We start from the raw sequence: 17,242 nt of genomic DNA on the forward strand, positions 1-17,242 counted from the left end.
GATGGGAAATGTTTTCAGTAAAGACTTTGGAAAAATCTGATGTTCGTGACACTGTGCACTTATATTGGAGTAGAAAATGAAGTAATCTGGAATTCTAGAACAAATGTAATATTTGGATCTGCTTTAATATTTTCTTCTTTTTCATTTTTTACAAGTTTATTATGGATATAACCTAACAAATGTAAACACAGTGACTCTTTTTCCTGTTCTTAATTTTCAATAATTTTTGACTTATGCAAAGTCTGTTAAAATCAAAAAGAATATGCACATTACCTTAACAGACTCTGGATGAGACCCTTAAAGAGCAGGGACCACATGGTTCTTATTGCTCCATCTCTTACATTTCTGTCTTTATCCTTCAACTTGTAAAAGTAAATGCAATACCATTCACTTTTTAATGGGTGGAATTTGTTTCGGTATTGAACTATGTGAATAGTGTTAGGCTAGGGTTGGTCAACATATTTCTCTCAAAATTACTTGGTTTATTATAAAGTACATTGGGAACTTGGATCAGGCAAATGACTACACTATTTATATTTGCAGTAAAATATTACACCATTCAGACAATAAAACAAAACTATCTGCTTGGTCTACTAGTGTTGGTAGTACACTATTTAGCACATACAGAATAACTGATTGGGTCCATTCTATCAAGAGTATTGAAATAAAAAGTGAAGTCCTGGCTTGTGGTGGAGGATTTGGTTGTTTGGTCAAATATAATCCCCATCTCTGACTGTAGTTAAAGGAAATATTTAATATTTGATTTTTGCTATTAATTCACCTCTATTTTTGCTTCTCTTCCTGCCTCCTTTAGTCCCTTTTTTCCCTCTATTTTAGCAATAACGTAAAGTGAAAAAATGAATGACAGAATGTGAACCTTTAACTTATATAACAGAGTGGTTCCTCTTGCATGAGTAAATTCAACAAGAAAGTAACAATACTAGTCCTATGGCAATATTTGACAAGATCAAGGACATTATTATCTAGATCTCTCTGTAGTACTGTTCCACTGTATAGATTCAAAACTAGAAGAACACCAAATGAAGCTCCCTCTCTAACACTCTCATCATATAGTACCTGAGAATATACTGACATCCCTTTTAATTTTTTTCCTTTATTTCTTTGAAATAACCCTTCTTTGTAGAATAACAGCATATCTCTTATATACCTATTTACTCATCGTTCCTAAAACTAGGAGCTGATACAGTGTCACAGATGATACAGCAGCAAAACTCTTCACACTTTTCTTTGTTTTTTGCTTGCTTCATCTCTTCATGTTCACAGTTAATAGGTTTGCTCTGTATATAAAAAAAAAATACAGTAATTGGTTTGCCATAGGTGTGTTTAATTTGTATTGTCACAAATAAAAAGGAAAAATAGCACTTCATCTTTTTTTGGCTTAATGAGATGAGATCAGGAAAGTATTTTCATAATTGAAAACAAAGATTCTTTTAAATAAGGTCTTCTGTTAGGGAAGTGAGAACAATATAAAATAGACACCTTCCAGTGAACTCTTCTGTAAAATGGCAAGCTTGATAATAAACAAAATCAATTAGATTATGAGTGGACTCCTTACTTTACATAGATTAAAATACATAAACACAAAATTCTGAATATTTGACAGGATTACACAGGCTCTAATTCTAAGTTATGCCATTTCTGACTCCATAAATACTAGCCAGCACATCCTGCTACTGCCACTAATGAGAAAGGTCCCAGGAAATTATGAGAGACAAAAAGTTGTTCTTCATATTATCTATGAATACAATATTACTTTGCCATTTTGTGAAGGAGTAAATATTCAGCTATTGCTGAGTAGGTGGTCAGTTGCATCATCAAAATTAGCTGATTTTCACTTGGTGACTACAGTTCATTAAAGATGAACATCCACATCTTGTTGTCAATCCTTTTCTGCAAATTAATTATTGTTAATCGATTTTGATATAAAGGTCAGAGAAGAAGAATGCGATGTCTTCTGCCAAAGCCTGGTCATTCAGTCAACACAGAGAGTCAGTACAGTATTTTCCAGAGGAATTAAAAAGACAGAAAAATAAGCAAACAACCAAACAACAAAATGGTAAGTCACAGATCAAGCTAACAGAGCAGTGCTGCTGTCTGTGGAGGACAGCATTCCTGCCTGACTTCCCAGCACATGAAGAATTTGATCTTACTTTATTAGTCAAGCAGAACACGTCTGCCTTTCCAGTGCACCCAGCAGTCCAAGAAACATAGCACTGGTACCATCTGTTATGGTAAAAGCATTAACAACTACTCTTTCCAGCCATGGAATCCTATTTATCAGGTGGTCACCTGTAGCAGCAAATCCCTTAGGTTGACCACGTGCAACACAACTAATTTCTTTCTAAATTTTCCTCTAAACTTACTTTCTCATACCGTTTAATGTCACTGACTGCCCTCTTGTTCATAAATAATGTGACAGGAAAAAAAGAAGGGCATGACTCATGGTTTAATTAATCACACCTAATTAATCACACCTTTAGGAGCCTCAAGTAGGTACAATACTGAGAAACAGACTTCCTTGCTGTGCCTTTTACATGTAATATTGACAGAGAAAAGGGAAAGTGCTCCTGTCCCTCTGGGGTGTAATTCTCAGCCATTGCTTTGCTGGAGAATCACCGCAGGATTGAACAGAGGAAAAGTTTTTGGGAAGCAACGACCTCACAGGACTGCACCTTTCTAGTGCATTCCTGCCCTTTCTATAGAAAGGGTTGAAAAACATGCAGAAGTCATTCATCTCTAGGTGCACAAAACCAGCTGTTTGAATATCATCTGTATTAACATTAATCTGGCTAAAATGCATAAACAAAAACATGCCTTGGCTTGTGGGCTGAGCTTCTCCTAGGTAACTGGGTCCTGTACCTGCACAGCAAGAAAAAAAGAAATTATGGCTTGTCTCTTGTTTTTTCTCAGACTAATAAACCTTACATTGTTTCCTAAAATATTGCATGCCCAAAACAAAGGGGGAGCACTCTGATTCAGAGCATTGTGTCTAAGGGGTGCCACTGCAAAGTGGCAGTGACAAGGCTGACTGCTCTGGGGCTGGAGAGAGAACTGACCTGGAGCATCCTCATAAGTGAAACATTGCCTAAACCATTACTAGACTGTTAGATAAAAAATTAGTTTACAGCATGACTGCTGTGACTGTGATAATGCTGCAAAAGACAAGAATGGTGTTATTGATTTATTTGAATTGAATATTGTTAGTGCCAGCTTGAGGAGAGGACTCCAGGCCCCAAACTGGCTAGGGACCACTTTGCTTAAAAGTGCTATGATTACAGATAGATGCTGGAGCTGGGGCATGGACCTTGTGCTTTCCATGTCCATCCGTTTTGCTTCTCACTCTGAGATTTCTGCCTTTCCCTACACTGTGTTCAAAAGACAACAAACACCAGGGTCTGCAGTCACTTCTGCGAGCTGGTGCTTAAAAACGATGCACAGTGCATGCCTAGACCTCCAGGGAGCTGGCCATTAGGCTCACCTTCAATAACGCTCTCTGGGGACAAAGAGAGACTGTCACCATGGTTAGACAGGGTGCAAAGTACATGGATGTAAGTTCCACTTCCCTCTAGTTTACCTATCTCTAGCAAAAAAGATCTCTTGAAAGGAGGAAAGTACTCTAGATCCTACTGAACTCTAGATGTCATTGCTTTGACTTGATGAGAACAAGACGTCCTGGAGTCCAGTATTCTGGTGGCATATGAGATCTTTTTGCTCCTCAGCTAGAACTGGGACTGAGTTGTGAGCTGAATTTCACACTCAATACAGTGATCCAGTAAGATAGTGACTTGATGTTGGCCTTTATCTTCATTTGGCAGTGCAGTGGAAAATGTTTTGTACTCAACTTCAAATAAATGACACAGGCACAGCTTCGTGAAAAATCCTACAGGAGCAGTAGCAACTGCATACAGCTTTTAGGCTAAGGATTAGCTGCCTTTAAAAAGGCTGCCCTTGCTAAATTGAGAACTGATTGCAATACCTTCTTGTCTCTTTTTTTACCTCAATCAATAATTTTTAGGGTTCAAAATAATCAGTGCAATAATTCCTCCACGGGAACAGTCACGCAGTGATGAATTACATATTCCGGTCTGCATAGTGTGAAAGAATAAAGGCAAATTTTGAACAAAACTTGCTATACTGAGGCAAAATTTTTTTCTCTGCAGCTGACAGGTATGTGTCTTTGCTGTTTTGCAAACTTTAATACTTAATGGGAATAAGCTTTGGTAACACAACAGACATAAAGAAACCTGACAAACCAATTGAAAACTCAGCGATATGTGTCCTGCATGTGCCTTTAAATACTATCAAAATTGAATTTGACTAGACTTGCTCAAATCAGACCCATTATCAACAACACATTGTCTCAGGAGACCAACCTTTGTCCAGTTAGGGCTTCCTTCATTAATCGTCCAGCATCAAGCAAGCCAAATCCAAATCTGTGGAGAAAAAGCAATTAGATATTTTAAGCAGTGATAAGAACACCACAAATAATCAATTTCTATGGCATTAGAAGCTACCTGGCCCAGAAAAAGTCTATAAAAGCTAGAATTTATTGCAGAACACCAGACAGCTTACAGGGCATTGATTCTTAGTAGTATGCATAGATTGCTGGATTTAAAGAGAAATCCCTAATGGTTCTTACTTTTAATTTTTGCCTTTTAAAGGGAAAACAAGGATAAGGTGTTCATAAGGCCAAACTGCAGCAAACCAAATATTTAATGACTGCTAAACAGAATTTGTTTACCTTTCAGAATAACAGAATACTACCACACTGTTTGATGGCAATCATATGTAATCTAATGCATAAGCTTCAAAAGAGATGAGACACTAAGTACAATCACAGTATTCTATGGTTAGAAAAATATATTAATTGTGCTTTTTTAAAAAAAGTATTTATTGCACCTGAGAAGCCAACAGACTAGAAATCATTTTTGCATTTGTTCCACTTGTGAATCTTTAGGTTTGAAAGCCTTTTATTCCTCCATAGCAATCTCATACTGGACTATTTTAATCTGCATTAACCTTTGTGATTTGTATCTACTTATAAAACCAAAACAGAATGCAGTGCAAAACCTAGCAGGCAAAACATTATTGTCTACAGCAGACAACAAAGTTTTGAAACATATTTAATCTCAATATTCCCAAAAGACAATTTCTGTATGTAGATGTTATAACTGATCTTTAAATGTGAACCAAAACATATCCAAACGCAGGTTTAGGCCAACAGGCTGAGAAATCAAAAGGGACTTGAGCGATTGCCTCACATGACCTCCCATATATGTACGCTAGAATCTTTCCCCAGTTGAGGATGGAAGTTTGGATTAAATAATGTCTTTCAGAAAGTTGCCTAAGCTTCTAGAATCTCATTTTAAAGACTCCAAGATGTAGTGAGTCCACCTCTTCCCTAGGTAAGCTCTTCCAGTGTTTAATTACCCTTACTGCTAGGAAACGGTGTCTTATTTCAAGGTTGAATTTGTCTAACTTAGCATTCAAATACTGAAAATGCAGAGTGTTTGAGAGAGAGCAAATATAAGTGGCATGATACACTTTATACTAATCCTAAATCAAAAGATTATGGAAATATAGAAAACATGACAACTAAAGCTCTATTTTGGCAAACATTTATGCAAGGGGGTATCTGTCTGCATAGGAAATGGTTTTCTTTCAATTTTGCAAGCTTACACATGTGTGTAAAGTTACACCAGGGTTTAAAATACAAATCAAAAAGAGGCATCTGGAGTGACTTTTGCTGCAAAAAATATTAAGCATTAATTAATAAATACAACTTCACTCTGTACTCATTCTAAGCTGCCTTTGCATCTGCTTATAACTACTAGAAGAAAAAGTGAGAAAACTTCCCATTGCAGAAATCTGATTTGCTGCTGTAGGGGTACGGTTGCTAAAATCCAAACATAACCCAAGAGGGGGGAGAGTCAAAAAAAAAAAAGAGGAGAGTTGTCAAGATAATTAAAACTTTGCAACAATTCAGTAGTGGTGCTGATAAAAACAGCACTGCTGGCTGAATGCAAATAAGATGGTAAAGGCCCTGTTTGGATTATGGTAATTACACAGTCTGAAGTTAGCTCCAGCCACACACACATATGAGCACACACATACACACACAGCAGTGGAGTGGAACCTGACAACCATACTTGGCATGCGATCATAAAATTCCCTGGCACGCTCTCAGGATGCCATGTGGAGCTATTTGTACAGTTAGGTACGGAACTCTGCAGCGCAGGAAATACCAGCGGAAGCACGGCTGACCCTCCTGGCCTTCAGCAAGAGCCTGCCCCCCCTGCTTATTGCTGGCCCAGATTCAAAAGTGATCTCTGGAGAAGGCAAATCAATCGAACACATGTTTGGTCTAAAAATGTCATTTTGGAATATGTTAAGATATTTCCTTACATTAGACCATTTTGTTTGCCCCAAAGATTTGTCAAGTGCAATTGAATGCATACACATCACAATGCATGCCAGTGCCAGAACAAAATAATTTCAGTGTGTCCTTTAGTACTCCGATAAAATGCAGGCAGTCGGTGTTGAAACGAGATGCCCTATGAAAGTCTTGTGTGCACTTGCATTCTGCGTTTCTTCCAGGAACTTGTTTCTTTAAAATTTGGGATCCATCCAAACGAGCAGATTTTGTGTAAGAATGAGGAAGAGGACCAGCTCAACCTCTCCTCTTGCCTCCTAGACGGAGGACTTGAGGCAGGCTAATTTATGTGATGAAAAACCATTAGAGAAATTACAGTTTCCAGCTCTGATTCCTAAATAATAAAGTGTTTATGAGGACAATATCAATACAAATAACCCTATTAACCCATTTATTCAACTTTGAACCAATTCTGATATATGACAAAGATATGTTTCTTCAATAGTTTTCACAAGTTAATATTAAATAATATTGGCACACACATCATTTTTATTACTAAGTTCTTTGATTTGTTCAGACTCCTCACAGTCTCTGCAACTGTGTGTTTTATGACCTACCCATCACAGGAGAAACTCCCATTAGCACCAGAACACAGCACAGGAGATGTGAACTTTGCAGTCAGCCTTCCCATCCTCACTCTGTTTTCGGTTAGTGCTGAAAAGGCTGTTTCGAGCAGATCAGAATAGTCACAGCCCAATCTCTGCATCTGAAAGTACACCCATACTGTGAAGGGCAAGCTTCCCTGCCTGGCATGTTCAAAGTCTGCAGAGACTATATCAAATCCAGATTTATACATGACTGCAGATGTCAAGATGCAGTCCTCTGACCAATAGACTCCTGAGGGAAGGCACCCACACCTCCCCCTTCTCTCCCCTTCTCACCACCTTCACCCCCACACCCCTTTTCTCTTTCTCTGCATCGACCTGTTATGGTTGCTGTAACACACACACACACACACACACACAAAGTGTATCAGCCTTGAAAGGCTGCAAGTTGCTTGGGCTGATGTACTTCAGCTGAGACACAAATTAGGTCTGGTTTGATTTGCTATGGGATCCTTTGCTGGTGTGTCTTTTCTCTTTTTCCAAAAAATGTTGCCTTAAAAGAGTACTGTATCAGTCAATAGGCCAAAAATCAAAATTACGTCATGTTTCTTCTGAAATTATCTCAGGGATGTTTGTACAATGTTTTCTCTGAGATTTTTATCTTTATTAAAACAAACAAGAAGGGGAAAAAAAAAAAAGGGAACATTGAAAACTGCCAACCTCTCAACTCTCACTAATCACCTGGAAGTATTAAACTAAGACTTGTGATTGTACAACAGAGGAGAATAATTGTTTGCAAATACTTAATTTCAGCTTAGAGATTCAGTTTGATGGTGTTATGAAAAGGGTGGTCAATACAAATTACACATGATCTTAACGTCATCTTTTCCGCTTTTCTGTATTTTGCACATATTTAATCACCTGTGAGTGGTTTTGACAAGATGCAAAAGTTGGGCTGTGATCCTAAAGCAATCAAGAATGTTAAGCAGTTCAGAAATGGCACAGCATTACTTTGCCATAAAATAACATTTATGAAGGATATAATAATGCATTATAAAGGGAAAAATCTATAAAAGATTGCTAGATGTAAAAGGAAGTCTGATGAAAATGCACATTTATTAGTTCATATTAGACAAAAAGCACTTTATAACTATATAGCGTTGCTATTACGATAAATGCAGTGTTTGTACCAAAATGCTCAGTTCTTCTCACTACTGAGAGATATGGGATTATACGTCTTAAAACTGAGGAATAATGATAAGTCTTAAAAGACAAATTGACGAGCCATAACATCTTGAATTTTTATATTATATACAGATTTCCAGAATGAATAGTAAGTTTCTGGACTCTTCAGTGTTTTGTACTGTGTGGATATTTTGTTTATTTTTTTTATTAGTGGAGACAAGTAAATTTTATTTGATAGCTTGTTGTATTTAAAGACAGTGTAAAACTCTCATTGCAAACAGTTGTTTACAGTGCGCTTTTCAGCACAAAGCTGTTTTAAAGCTCAATTGTGCATTTTGCAGATAAAGTGGGAAAACTAACTGAAGGCTGTATTGTAAGCAGTGGTTGCCGTGGAAACCCCAGTTTCAAGAGCTGGTTCTCCATTACCACTTAATTTAGGCTTCCTAATTGCATTCCACTAAATCGGTAGCGACAATATCTGCAGAGCAAAACTGCATGCCCAGTCTAGCGCAAACCTCTTTGAAACAGGCTTTTTGAAAGCCAGGAGCTATAAAAACTCAGCATGACGTGGAGCATATGAGAAACCTGTAGTTCAAATGTACTGCTGCTTGCTTTCTCATCCTTAGTAACTTCAGTGCGTTCCACACCAATCTATTAGTTCAGTCTACCTTAAAGATCATAAAGCTCTGCCATGTGGAAACTCATCTGTCCACCAACACATCGGTGTAAAATAGATTTAATTGTACTCCCAACCCAGTATCATGTCCATCTTATTTTACTACACACCAGCAGGTAGCCGGTGCAGAGCCTTACTTTCCTTGAACTGCCCTTGCTCCATAATATGAGGAGAACAATACTTTCTCAGTTTAAATCATTTGCCACTGTTCAGCTGTGCAGCAAGCCAGACCGCCCATATGTGACCTAAAGAGAGCCTTGTCAGAACCACTAGACATAAAAGCATTCCAATTATCGACCATACTGCTTTAATAGAGGAGGCAACTAATATGATAGTGTAAGTGATTCTGCCACTGAGAAGCTCTTCGTCACTGTCAGATTAACACTTGAGTTAAACTCTTGTAAATCAGTCACATTATGCCGTCGGTTGAGAAATAAACACAGACCTATTACTCTTAGAATTCCAGAGGGCTCTCCCTGCCATCCAAGTTATGCAGGATGCCCTATTAATCTGAATTTTGTCATGTTTATTATTTTGCAATTACTAATGTGGGTAACGTTTAAAAGATTTAAGTTGTCTATGATTAGATTCTGAAATGGATGTACATGCTCAGCAAAGTCTTCTGCGAGGTAAAAGGAGAGAGAGGAAGAGAGACAAAAACAGGAGAGAGGTTACATGTAACTTCTGACTGAAAAAAGCCAGCAGACCACCAATTTAATTAAATCCTATAACTCTCTAATAAAAAAAAAAAAAAAAAAAAAAGAAAAAAAGCTCAGAGCATTTAAAAGCAAAGTACTCCAGTGTCTTTAAGCACAGGACCTCCCACAAGCTCCCAGCAAACTGCAGTAACCACTTACGTGGTTGTGTTTGAGCCCTCTAATACGTATCAAATGAATGCTGAAACTGAAAATAATAAGTAGACAACTGGTCTTGTGATGCTTCCTTCCTTTTGCAGTATTATTAAATGCTGGTAAAATACCTTTAAGTCATACATTTTTACTTTTTCTCTTTCTGCAGGATTTTGTCAAGTTTCTTGTCTCTGTCAAGTTTTCTGTCCTCTGCTCTACCTCAGCTACTTTGAAACCAAAATGAACACACCTTTGTTTTTTAAATTGAGGTTTTAGATGTGAGAGAGTGGACAGATGAAGGTTGTTAACAATGGTTGAGATTTATTTTCAGTGGTGCAATTCTGCCTGTTCAATGGAGTCCTCTCAGGTGGATAGTGAGGCTGAGAGAGAACAAAATGGGGCCAGGGACTAGAAGACTGGCTGTTGAGTTTGTTTGGTCCCAGGTTACTTCAGCCAGGTGGATATTCCTCAAGATTTCTAGCTTTCTCCTCTTTAGATATTAAGAGACATATCTGGAATCAAGGCAGATTCTCAAATCAAAAATGTGTACAGATCTTTCTAAAAATGCTGATCTGAGACAATCTCAGTGTGTCCCAGGTCAGAAGCAGCAGCTACAAAGAGATTTTAGGCTAAATATCTTTTTTAGGCTATCAACTTTCTCCAGTAAAGTAGAGAAAAAAACTTTCCGTCATTTTTCTTCTCTATGAGCTTTTGCAGAGATCTTCTGGGAAGGCAGGGAGAAAATGCTGGAATTAAGAGTGGGGGGAAAGAGGGAGAAATGGGCTCCACTGCTCTAAAACTCTGCAGAAAAACTGGAAGATAATGTGGTTTGAAACTGTATTAATCTTTATATTTCACTTTACTTTTCAGAAGGTCCATAAAAAGGGGCAGTGGCAGAAACCAAGGGAAGGCCAGTAAAACTATATTGTAAGCTGAGGAAAGCCAGAAAGGACACTTTTCCACTCTGCCTATCTTCTAGTCCCTATGTGGAAAAGTGTGGCCTTGGAAAGGGTGTATGGGAACTCAAGGGAGGAAACCCTTCACCCCTTGTCTTGGATGAAATGAATCAGGACAGAACTTGATCAGCAGTGTCTTAAAGTGGTAACTGATTTAAAAAATAAAAAGAAAAAAGAAAACAAAAAGAAAATTTCCTGTCAGAGACATGTTACATTGGATACATTGGATAAAAAATTCTGTTTTTCAGTTTAGATAATTCATGTCCTAGAGAACAACAAAGAAAAATTAAAAAGCTCTCAAGAGACAATGGGATCTATTCTGTCCTCAAATGGATGGCTTAGTTACAAGTGGGCTCTGAGCCAACTTCTGTGCTCAGCTACACGTGTGCAATTTCCTTTGACTTAGAGCATATATTTTTGTGGTCAGAATCTGGACTTTTTGTGTATTGGAATTCCTGTTATTTATTTTCATTATTTGTATGTTATTATAAGGATCATGACCTCATTTTTTTGAGCTTTGGAAAAACAAGGCTCTCCGTTCTGGCCAATGGCGAGATTACAGCCCAGTAGAACCAGCAGCATGTAAGGGATGGGAGCAGTCTAACCATCAATCCTCTACATGGTTGTATCTTTTTCAATTATAAATAAGTCTATGTAAATTTTGGTCACCTAGAGAATAAGTTACTTTCTTGAAATGGATAATTTCAGATGCCTCATGAATTCTCTGTCTGTCTTTCCCACCCCTTCCTGCACCCAGCACAACACTGCTTCCAACCCCAAGTTTGTTGAACTGTAGTCGTCATCCTTAAAGCTGGTTTACCCTGGGAAGATGCTTGGTCTTGTTTCAAGCACCTGCTTTTAACAGAGTTTGCATACCACTGAAGCCAACTTCTGTTCTCAGCTGCACATGTGGCTTCCTTTGGCTTAGAGTATATATTTTTCTGGGCAGAGACAGTTCTTTTGGGGTATGGCTCTACACAGGCATGGAAGCCTGCCTATCTGTCTCACCTTTGCCTGGGGCTTGTAAAGAAGATGGCAGAGGACACAGAGTGGAGGAATTTGAAGGAGCAGAAGGTAATGGCTTCAACTGCTCTGTTCGGGGACCATATCCAGCATCTGACATAACAACGGAAGAAGTGTCAGGACATTGGTAGGTGGGAATTACACAAATCAGATCTTCCTCTGAATGCATCTTTGTATACAGAGCTTCACTGTTTAGAGATCAACATGGTGAAAGCAAGAAATCAGACAGACTTAAAGACTCATGTCTCTGTGATGGAGGTGGAAGAGTAGGGATAAGACAGAGGATTTTAAGCCCTCAGAAAAAAACCAAACCAGTGTGTTCAGTCTCTTCTGTGTCCTGAATGCCTGTTTGAATGCTGGCAAGTGCAGCTAGGGTTCTGCAGGTTTGAGAGGGAAGGGAATGACTGCTCTCTATCCCTTGCCACCCTTGGTGCCTTTCCCGGTGGAAGTCAGAGTGGGAATTAACACACACGGAACCGGTGTTGTTCCAACTCTCCAAGAGGAAAACAACATTTTTTCAAGCTATATGATTCTTGTTTGTGGCTACGTGACACGTTATTTAATGACTGTGGAATACTGCATTGTTCTGATTTTGAAGATGCATACATCTTTGGAGGACCACTCTCATTTTTCTAAATGCTTTTTAAATGCAACATTTACAAACACCTTCATTTTCTTGTTGCTGCTGACTTGCTCATTGACATTTTAAGCTAAACAGCATATGGCTTATAGCTTTGTACAAGCAATTGTATACAATTCATACATTTTCTGGAATTAGAAAGCCTTGGAAACATGATGACAATTTTCAGAACTACAGGTTTATTCTTGAAACTAGGAGATCGGTGAGGTCTATTCTTCATTTTTACATATTTTTCCAAGTGATCCAAAAAGAGTTGCTCAGGGCATCACAATTTCTTGGCTGCAAAATAACAGAAACAACACAGGTGGATATTTAGATGTTTAATTCCCACATGTGTTCAATGTGCTTTGTGGTCTTTAGATGGAAGGGTATTACTAGAGTGTAAGATATTAATTACTGTTATCAGCATCTAAGACATCTCTTGCTGAAGATTTAAATCAGCTTCCCCTGGAAACATAGGAAATAGGATTTAAAAGGACCTCCTGCATCAAGTTCAAACCCCAGCTTTTGTTGTCAACCACACATCACATAATTGGTCTCATGAAGTACTCAAGTTTCATGCTTTAACCAGTGAAGTTTCTTGCTCCCTCTGCTCCTGTTGGAGGACTGCTACAGGATATCATTCCAGTGCTTCCTTCTGATTTCCCATTGGAGTTTATTCACAGCCATTTTATAACTATTTGTTTTTATGTGAACATCATCCTTTAAATAGTTCTTCTCCCTCCTTGTATATTTATAGACAACAGTTATGTTCTCTCTCAGACTTTGTTTTGTTTGTGTAAACAAGCAAAGCACTTTTAGTCTCCCATACACCTTGGTGCTTGTCCCAGTTTGAATAAATCTTATTGCACATGGGTACTATAAAATGGGTGACCCAAGCTGTACACTGTCTGACTGATTCTCTCAGAGCAATGGCATTCAGTGAAAAACAGAAAAAACCCCCACCATTTCCAGATAACTCTCCCATATCACACTTTTATTTAGTATAGGCACAACTTATCTAAAACTCACACTCAACTTTTATTAGTAAGGAAAATAATCCAAATTGTTTAAGTACTCAACTTGTACCTCTTCTTTTAGCCAGCTTCTGAAGCAATGCTATCCACTCAAACTGGGTTCCTAAAACCACTGCTTCATTATTTGTTTTCTGAAGCATACCATCTTGAGGCTATACTCCAGGATCTAACCTCATCTCATCCTATTCCTTTCCTTCCCTTTTCTCTGCTTATTACATTATTGGTATTTTTTTCCATCTTTGTATAAGCAGAAAATTTCAACTGAACATATTCCCTTTCTGAAATGTGGTTATTAATGAAAATAGGGCCCTACAAAATGATCAGTACTAAGAGCATTATGTGTAGGATTAGACCACTGATCTCTGTCCATCCCAATAGATCTGTTTTCAGCACAACCCACTGTTACCTCTTCTCCAGTCAGTTCCTCACAGTTCTTCCAACTGATCTCTGCTTTCTCTAGTTTAAATAATACCCCTCCCCCTGCAATGCCCTGTAATATGATTTACAGATACTAAGGGGAGTAGGATCTATTGTATTTCCTTTCTTTAGAAAAACTTCATTATTTATGAAAGAAAGTTATGAGACCAGTATGATATGATCTATTTTTGGAAAAACCTGACATGTTTTAACACATCTCTTGTTTCCTTCAAAATTAATTTTAAAACCTGGCATGCAACGAGGCTGCATTATGAATCTAAATAAATGCTCCAGCAGTCATGTACTTGGTACAGTAACGGGTTAATTGCTGCAGTGCAGGAGGCTGATAGGGAGCCACAAGAAGGTGCATGCCTTAATGAGGAGCTCGTAAGGAGCCCTGGGGCATGGAATAGGGGCTAATATAAAGGAGAACACAGCAGGAATAGAAAGCTGAGCAACCTAAAAAAAGATACACTTGCTCTTTACTTGTTTAGGCTGCAATTACTGTCTTGCATGATCACCGACAAAACTTGGAAACACTAAAGTCACTCAATGAGATGGATGTGTGAATGGAATATTTCTGTCCCAGACTAAGTTTTCTGTGTTTTAAGGATTCACTGGCACTCCCTATTATGTTTTCTCAAAACAATGAGCTACCAGTTAAACTGAAAACTGGAGAACTGCTTTGGTGGGTGGACATACTATTCTTACGGTCAGTGCTTTTGATTTCTGGGGAGGGACTCTGTTTCCAGACTACATTTTATTTAAAAGAGCAATTTTTGAAAGACATCAAGTTCACTTGGTCTAAAGGACAGTCCACCAAATATTGGAAAGGAGTAACTCTAACACATGGATCAGAATAGCTCTGCTGCAAATGCAATGACACCGATCCACTTTGTGATGCTTTGTTCCAGCTTCCAGGTAAAACTACACCCAGTTGCAATTTCAAATGGGCCAGTAACATACAGAATACTAACTTTGCCTCAGTATTTTGGACAGAATTAGTTCTTTCTTTCTTGGGGACTGGCTGGCCAGGGCAATGGAAGATACGAGGATCAAAACCAAAGAAAATTTGTTCAAATCTCATCAAATGTTTAGCTTAATATCCAGAATGGTCAGTCAATCACTTGATAACTCTCCACTTCATGCATTAATTAAATACCTCTGAGTCATATTTCTTCAATAATCTTTTTTTTAAAGTAAATAGTTTTTTTTTACACGCGGTGCACAAGTAGTGGGCTTTATAATATGTACTTTCTCTAACTGTAGCAGCACATGGTATCCGGTCTTCACAAATTTCTAATTGCTGGATGTTCCTTTCTAGGATTAATTAATTGTAGTATTAGATCAATATTACTGTAAATGGAACTGGGAACAAAGTCAGACTTACTGCATAGTGGTAATCATCTCGGTAAACACTGGAGGTAGCTTCCAAGTCAAATAACAAGATCCTCAAAAGCATGTTTCTATAAAACACAAGTAAATATATAGACTTTAACAAAACATCTTCAGAGCTCCAGAAAAACATTAAACTGGAACAAAGTAAAGGAGAATTTGCCTAAACATCAGCTCAAGCCTTTTTCTTTACCATTCTTTTATGCTCATTCTATTCTAATGGATTTTTTTTCCCCCATTATACCTTTCCTCTTGATCCTTCAGCCTTCTTCATCTTCCTTGCTCTCTTTACAGTAGAAATTGCTATACAGGATCAGACAATAAGTCTTTTGAGTTTAATATTCAATCTCTCTGAAAGAGCTAGTGTATCTGTCTCCTCCTTGTCTTTAACAGAGATTGACCTAAAGCCTGAATCTTGTGATTAGTATCCCTCTTACAAAACGGATAACTGTAAGTATTTCGTACTATCTGTATAAATATCTTAGAGAGTATGTGGCCTTGGTGAACAAGGGCAGTTATTACCACAAGCTAATTATGTACTGTGACTAGGAAGGGGAAATATTTTCTTTTCATGAGTTTCCAAAGACCAGCTTTTACTTTCAGGCAGTATTTCTTTACCCTCATGTAGTAATAGGAGAGCAAGAATGAAAATTCCTTATTGACCCCTACTATTATTTTGGAATTTTTTATCATGTTAGCTCTGATTTTGTTTATTTCCTTTATTTTTGAAGTCTGCTTCTGTCTGTTGCTAACATTTTTATTGCTGTGTAGCCTTAGTTTCACAGGGTTTGTGCACCAAGTACTACATAAGCATTTAAGAAAGCAACATCTTGCTCTGAGCAAGATGAGACATGAAGGGATGAGTGGGCAAGAAGTAATGCACTCATTAAGGAACTGTTGTGCTGGAAACATGGCATGCACATGTGGATGTGTGCCTTAAAGTGGGATGTCCTCCCAGAGAAGCTGCACCAGTTTTACATCACCTCTGACGATATCCCTCGGCACAGACACATCGGCATGCAGTGCTGCTGTGCTCCCTGTCCTGCAGTTCGCGCTGAGTAGTCTGTGGGTGGCAGGGACCAACGGGGAGTTGGCAGAGCTGCAAGGTCAGTAGGGAATCTCTCATAGCCCAGGGGCACTTTGCCACACAAGCCCCAGGGACAGTGATCCCAGTGCAATCTGCTCCCTTGCTTGGGAAAACAGTTCCTCAGAAGGAGGAGGGAGAGAGCTGCCACAGGCAAACTCCTGGGGGAGGAAGAAGCAGGAGGAGTGTACTGTGTGGTTCATTGACTGTATGGGGAGTGTGGGAGAGGGGAATCCAGTAGTAAATACAAACAGATGGGCAAGTTCACAGGAGAAGAGGCTGAAGAATGGGGAAAAAAAAGACTATCTTTGGGAGGTTGGTGGGGACAAAGGCTGGGAAGCTCCGAGAAGGTGAAGCATCCTTCCTCTTCAGATGAAAGACTTGTCTCTAATACAAAAAATCCAGAAAGGATAAGTCTGCCATCAGCCCCTTCAAGGTGTCGTGTACAAATGAGGCAGAAAGAAAGACATGCTTAATTTTCTACTAAGGTGATAGTAGGCAAATTAATGTTTTTAGAGTGGTTTAGGCATATCTGATCTCCCTGTTTTGATGGTATTTTCTCATCATATTCATCCCAAGCTCAACCACATCGTGCCTCATCCTTAAGAAAGAAAATAGCGCTTGGTTACAAGAAGTAGAGAATTGTGTAAATGCTGTAGCTCCCATAACCATGAGCTACATGCCAAAAAACTTTAGGAAATTCCAAGTAAACAGTCTACATAAAATTGTGGAAACAGTATCTCTGACTGTTATTGAAGGGAGAATCAGTTTCCACAGAAACATTTACAGTACAAAGTGCTACAACACAAATCTCATGAAATTATTCTTAAAATTTAATTTGACTAGGGCAGGTCTGTCTATTAACTTCTGAAAAAGTGATTAAATTGGTACTAATCCATATTCTTGCTATGTTGTTTGTTATCTGTTTATGGACAATTATTTTGCCATAGAAGTATCTTCTATTGATTTTTCTTAAATTATTTCTTTGCTATAAACTGTTATC

The 17,242-nt window shown here is 38.3% G+C and overlaps 1 long non-coding RNA gene across 1 annotated transcript; it reads right to left on the minus strand.

Moving 5' to 3' along the window:
* Nucleotides 1-1,785: 1,785 nt before the first annotated feature.
* Nucleotides 1,786-15,290, minus strand: LOC113946169. The gene is made up of 3 exons (XR_003527331.1): nucleotides 15,151-15,290; nucleotides 4,395-4,454; nucleotides 1,786-1,911 (listed from the first exon to the last, which is right to left on the minus strand). It is a non-coding gene; the product is annotated as an uncharacterized LOC113946169 (long non-coding RNA).
* Nucleotides 15,291-17,242: the final 1,952 nt, after the last annotated feature.

This window comes from Corapipo altera, unplaced genomic scaffold (assembly GCF_003945725.1).
Source record: "Corapipo altera isolate COAL_440 unplaced genomic scaffold, ASM394572v1 0, whole genome shotgun sequence".
Taxonomy (NCBI): domain Eukaryota; kingdom Metazoa; phylum Chordata; class Aves; order Passeriformes; family Pipridae; genus Corapipo; species Corapipo altera.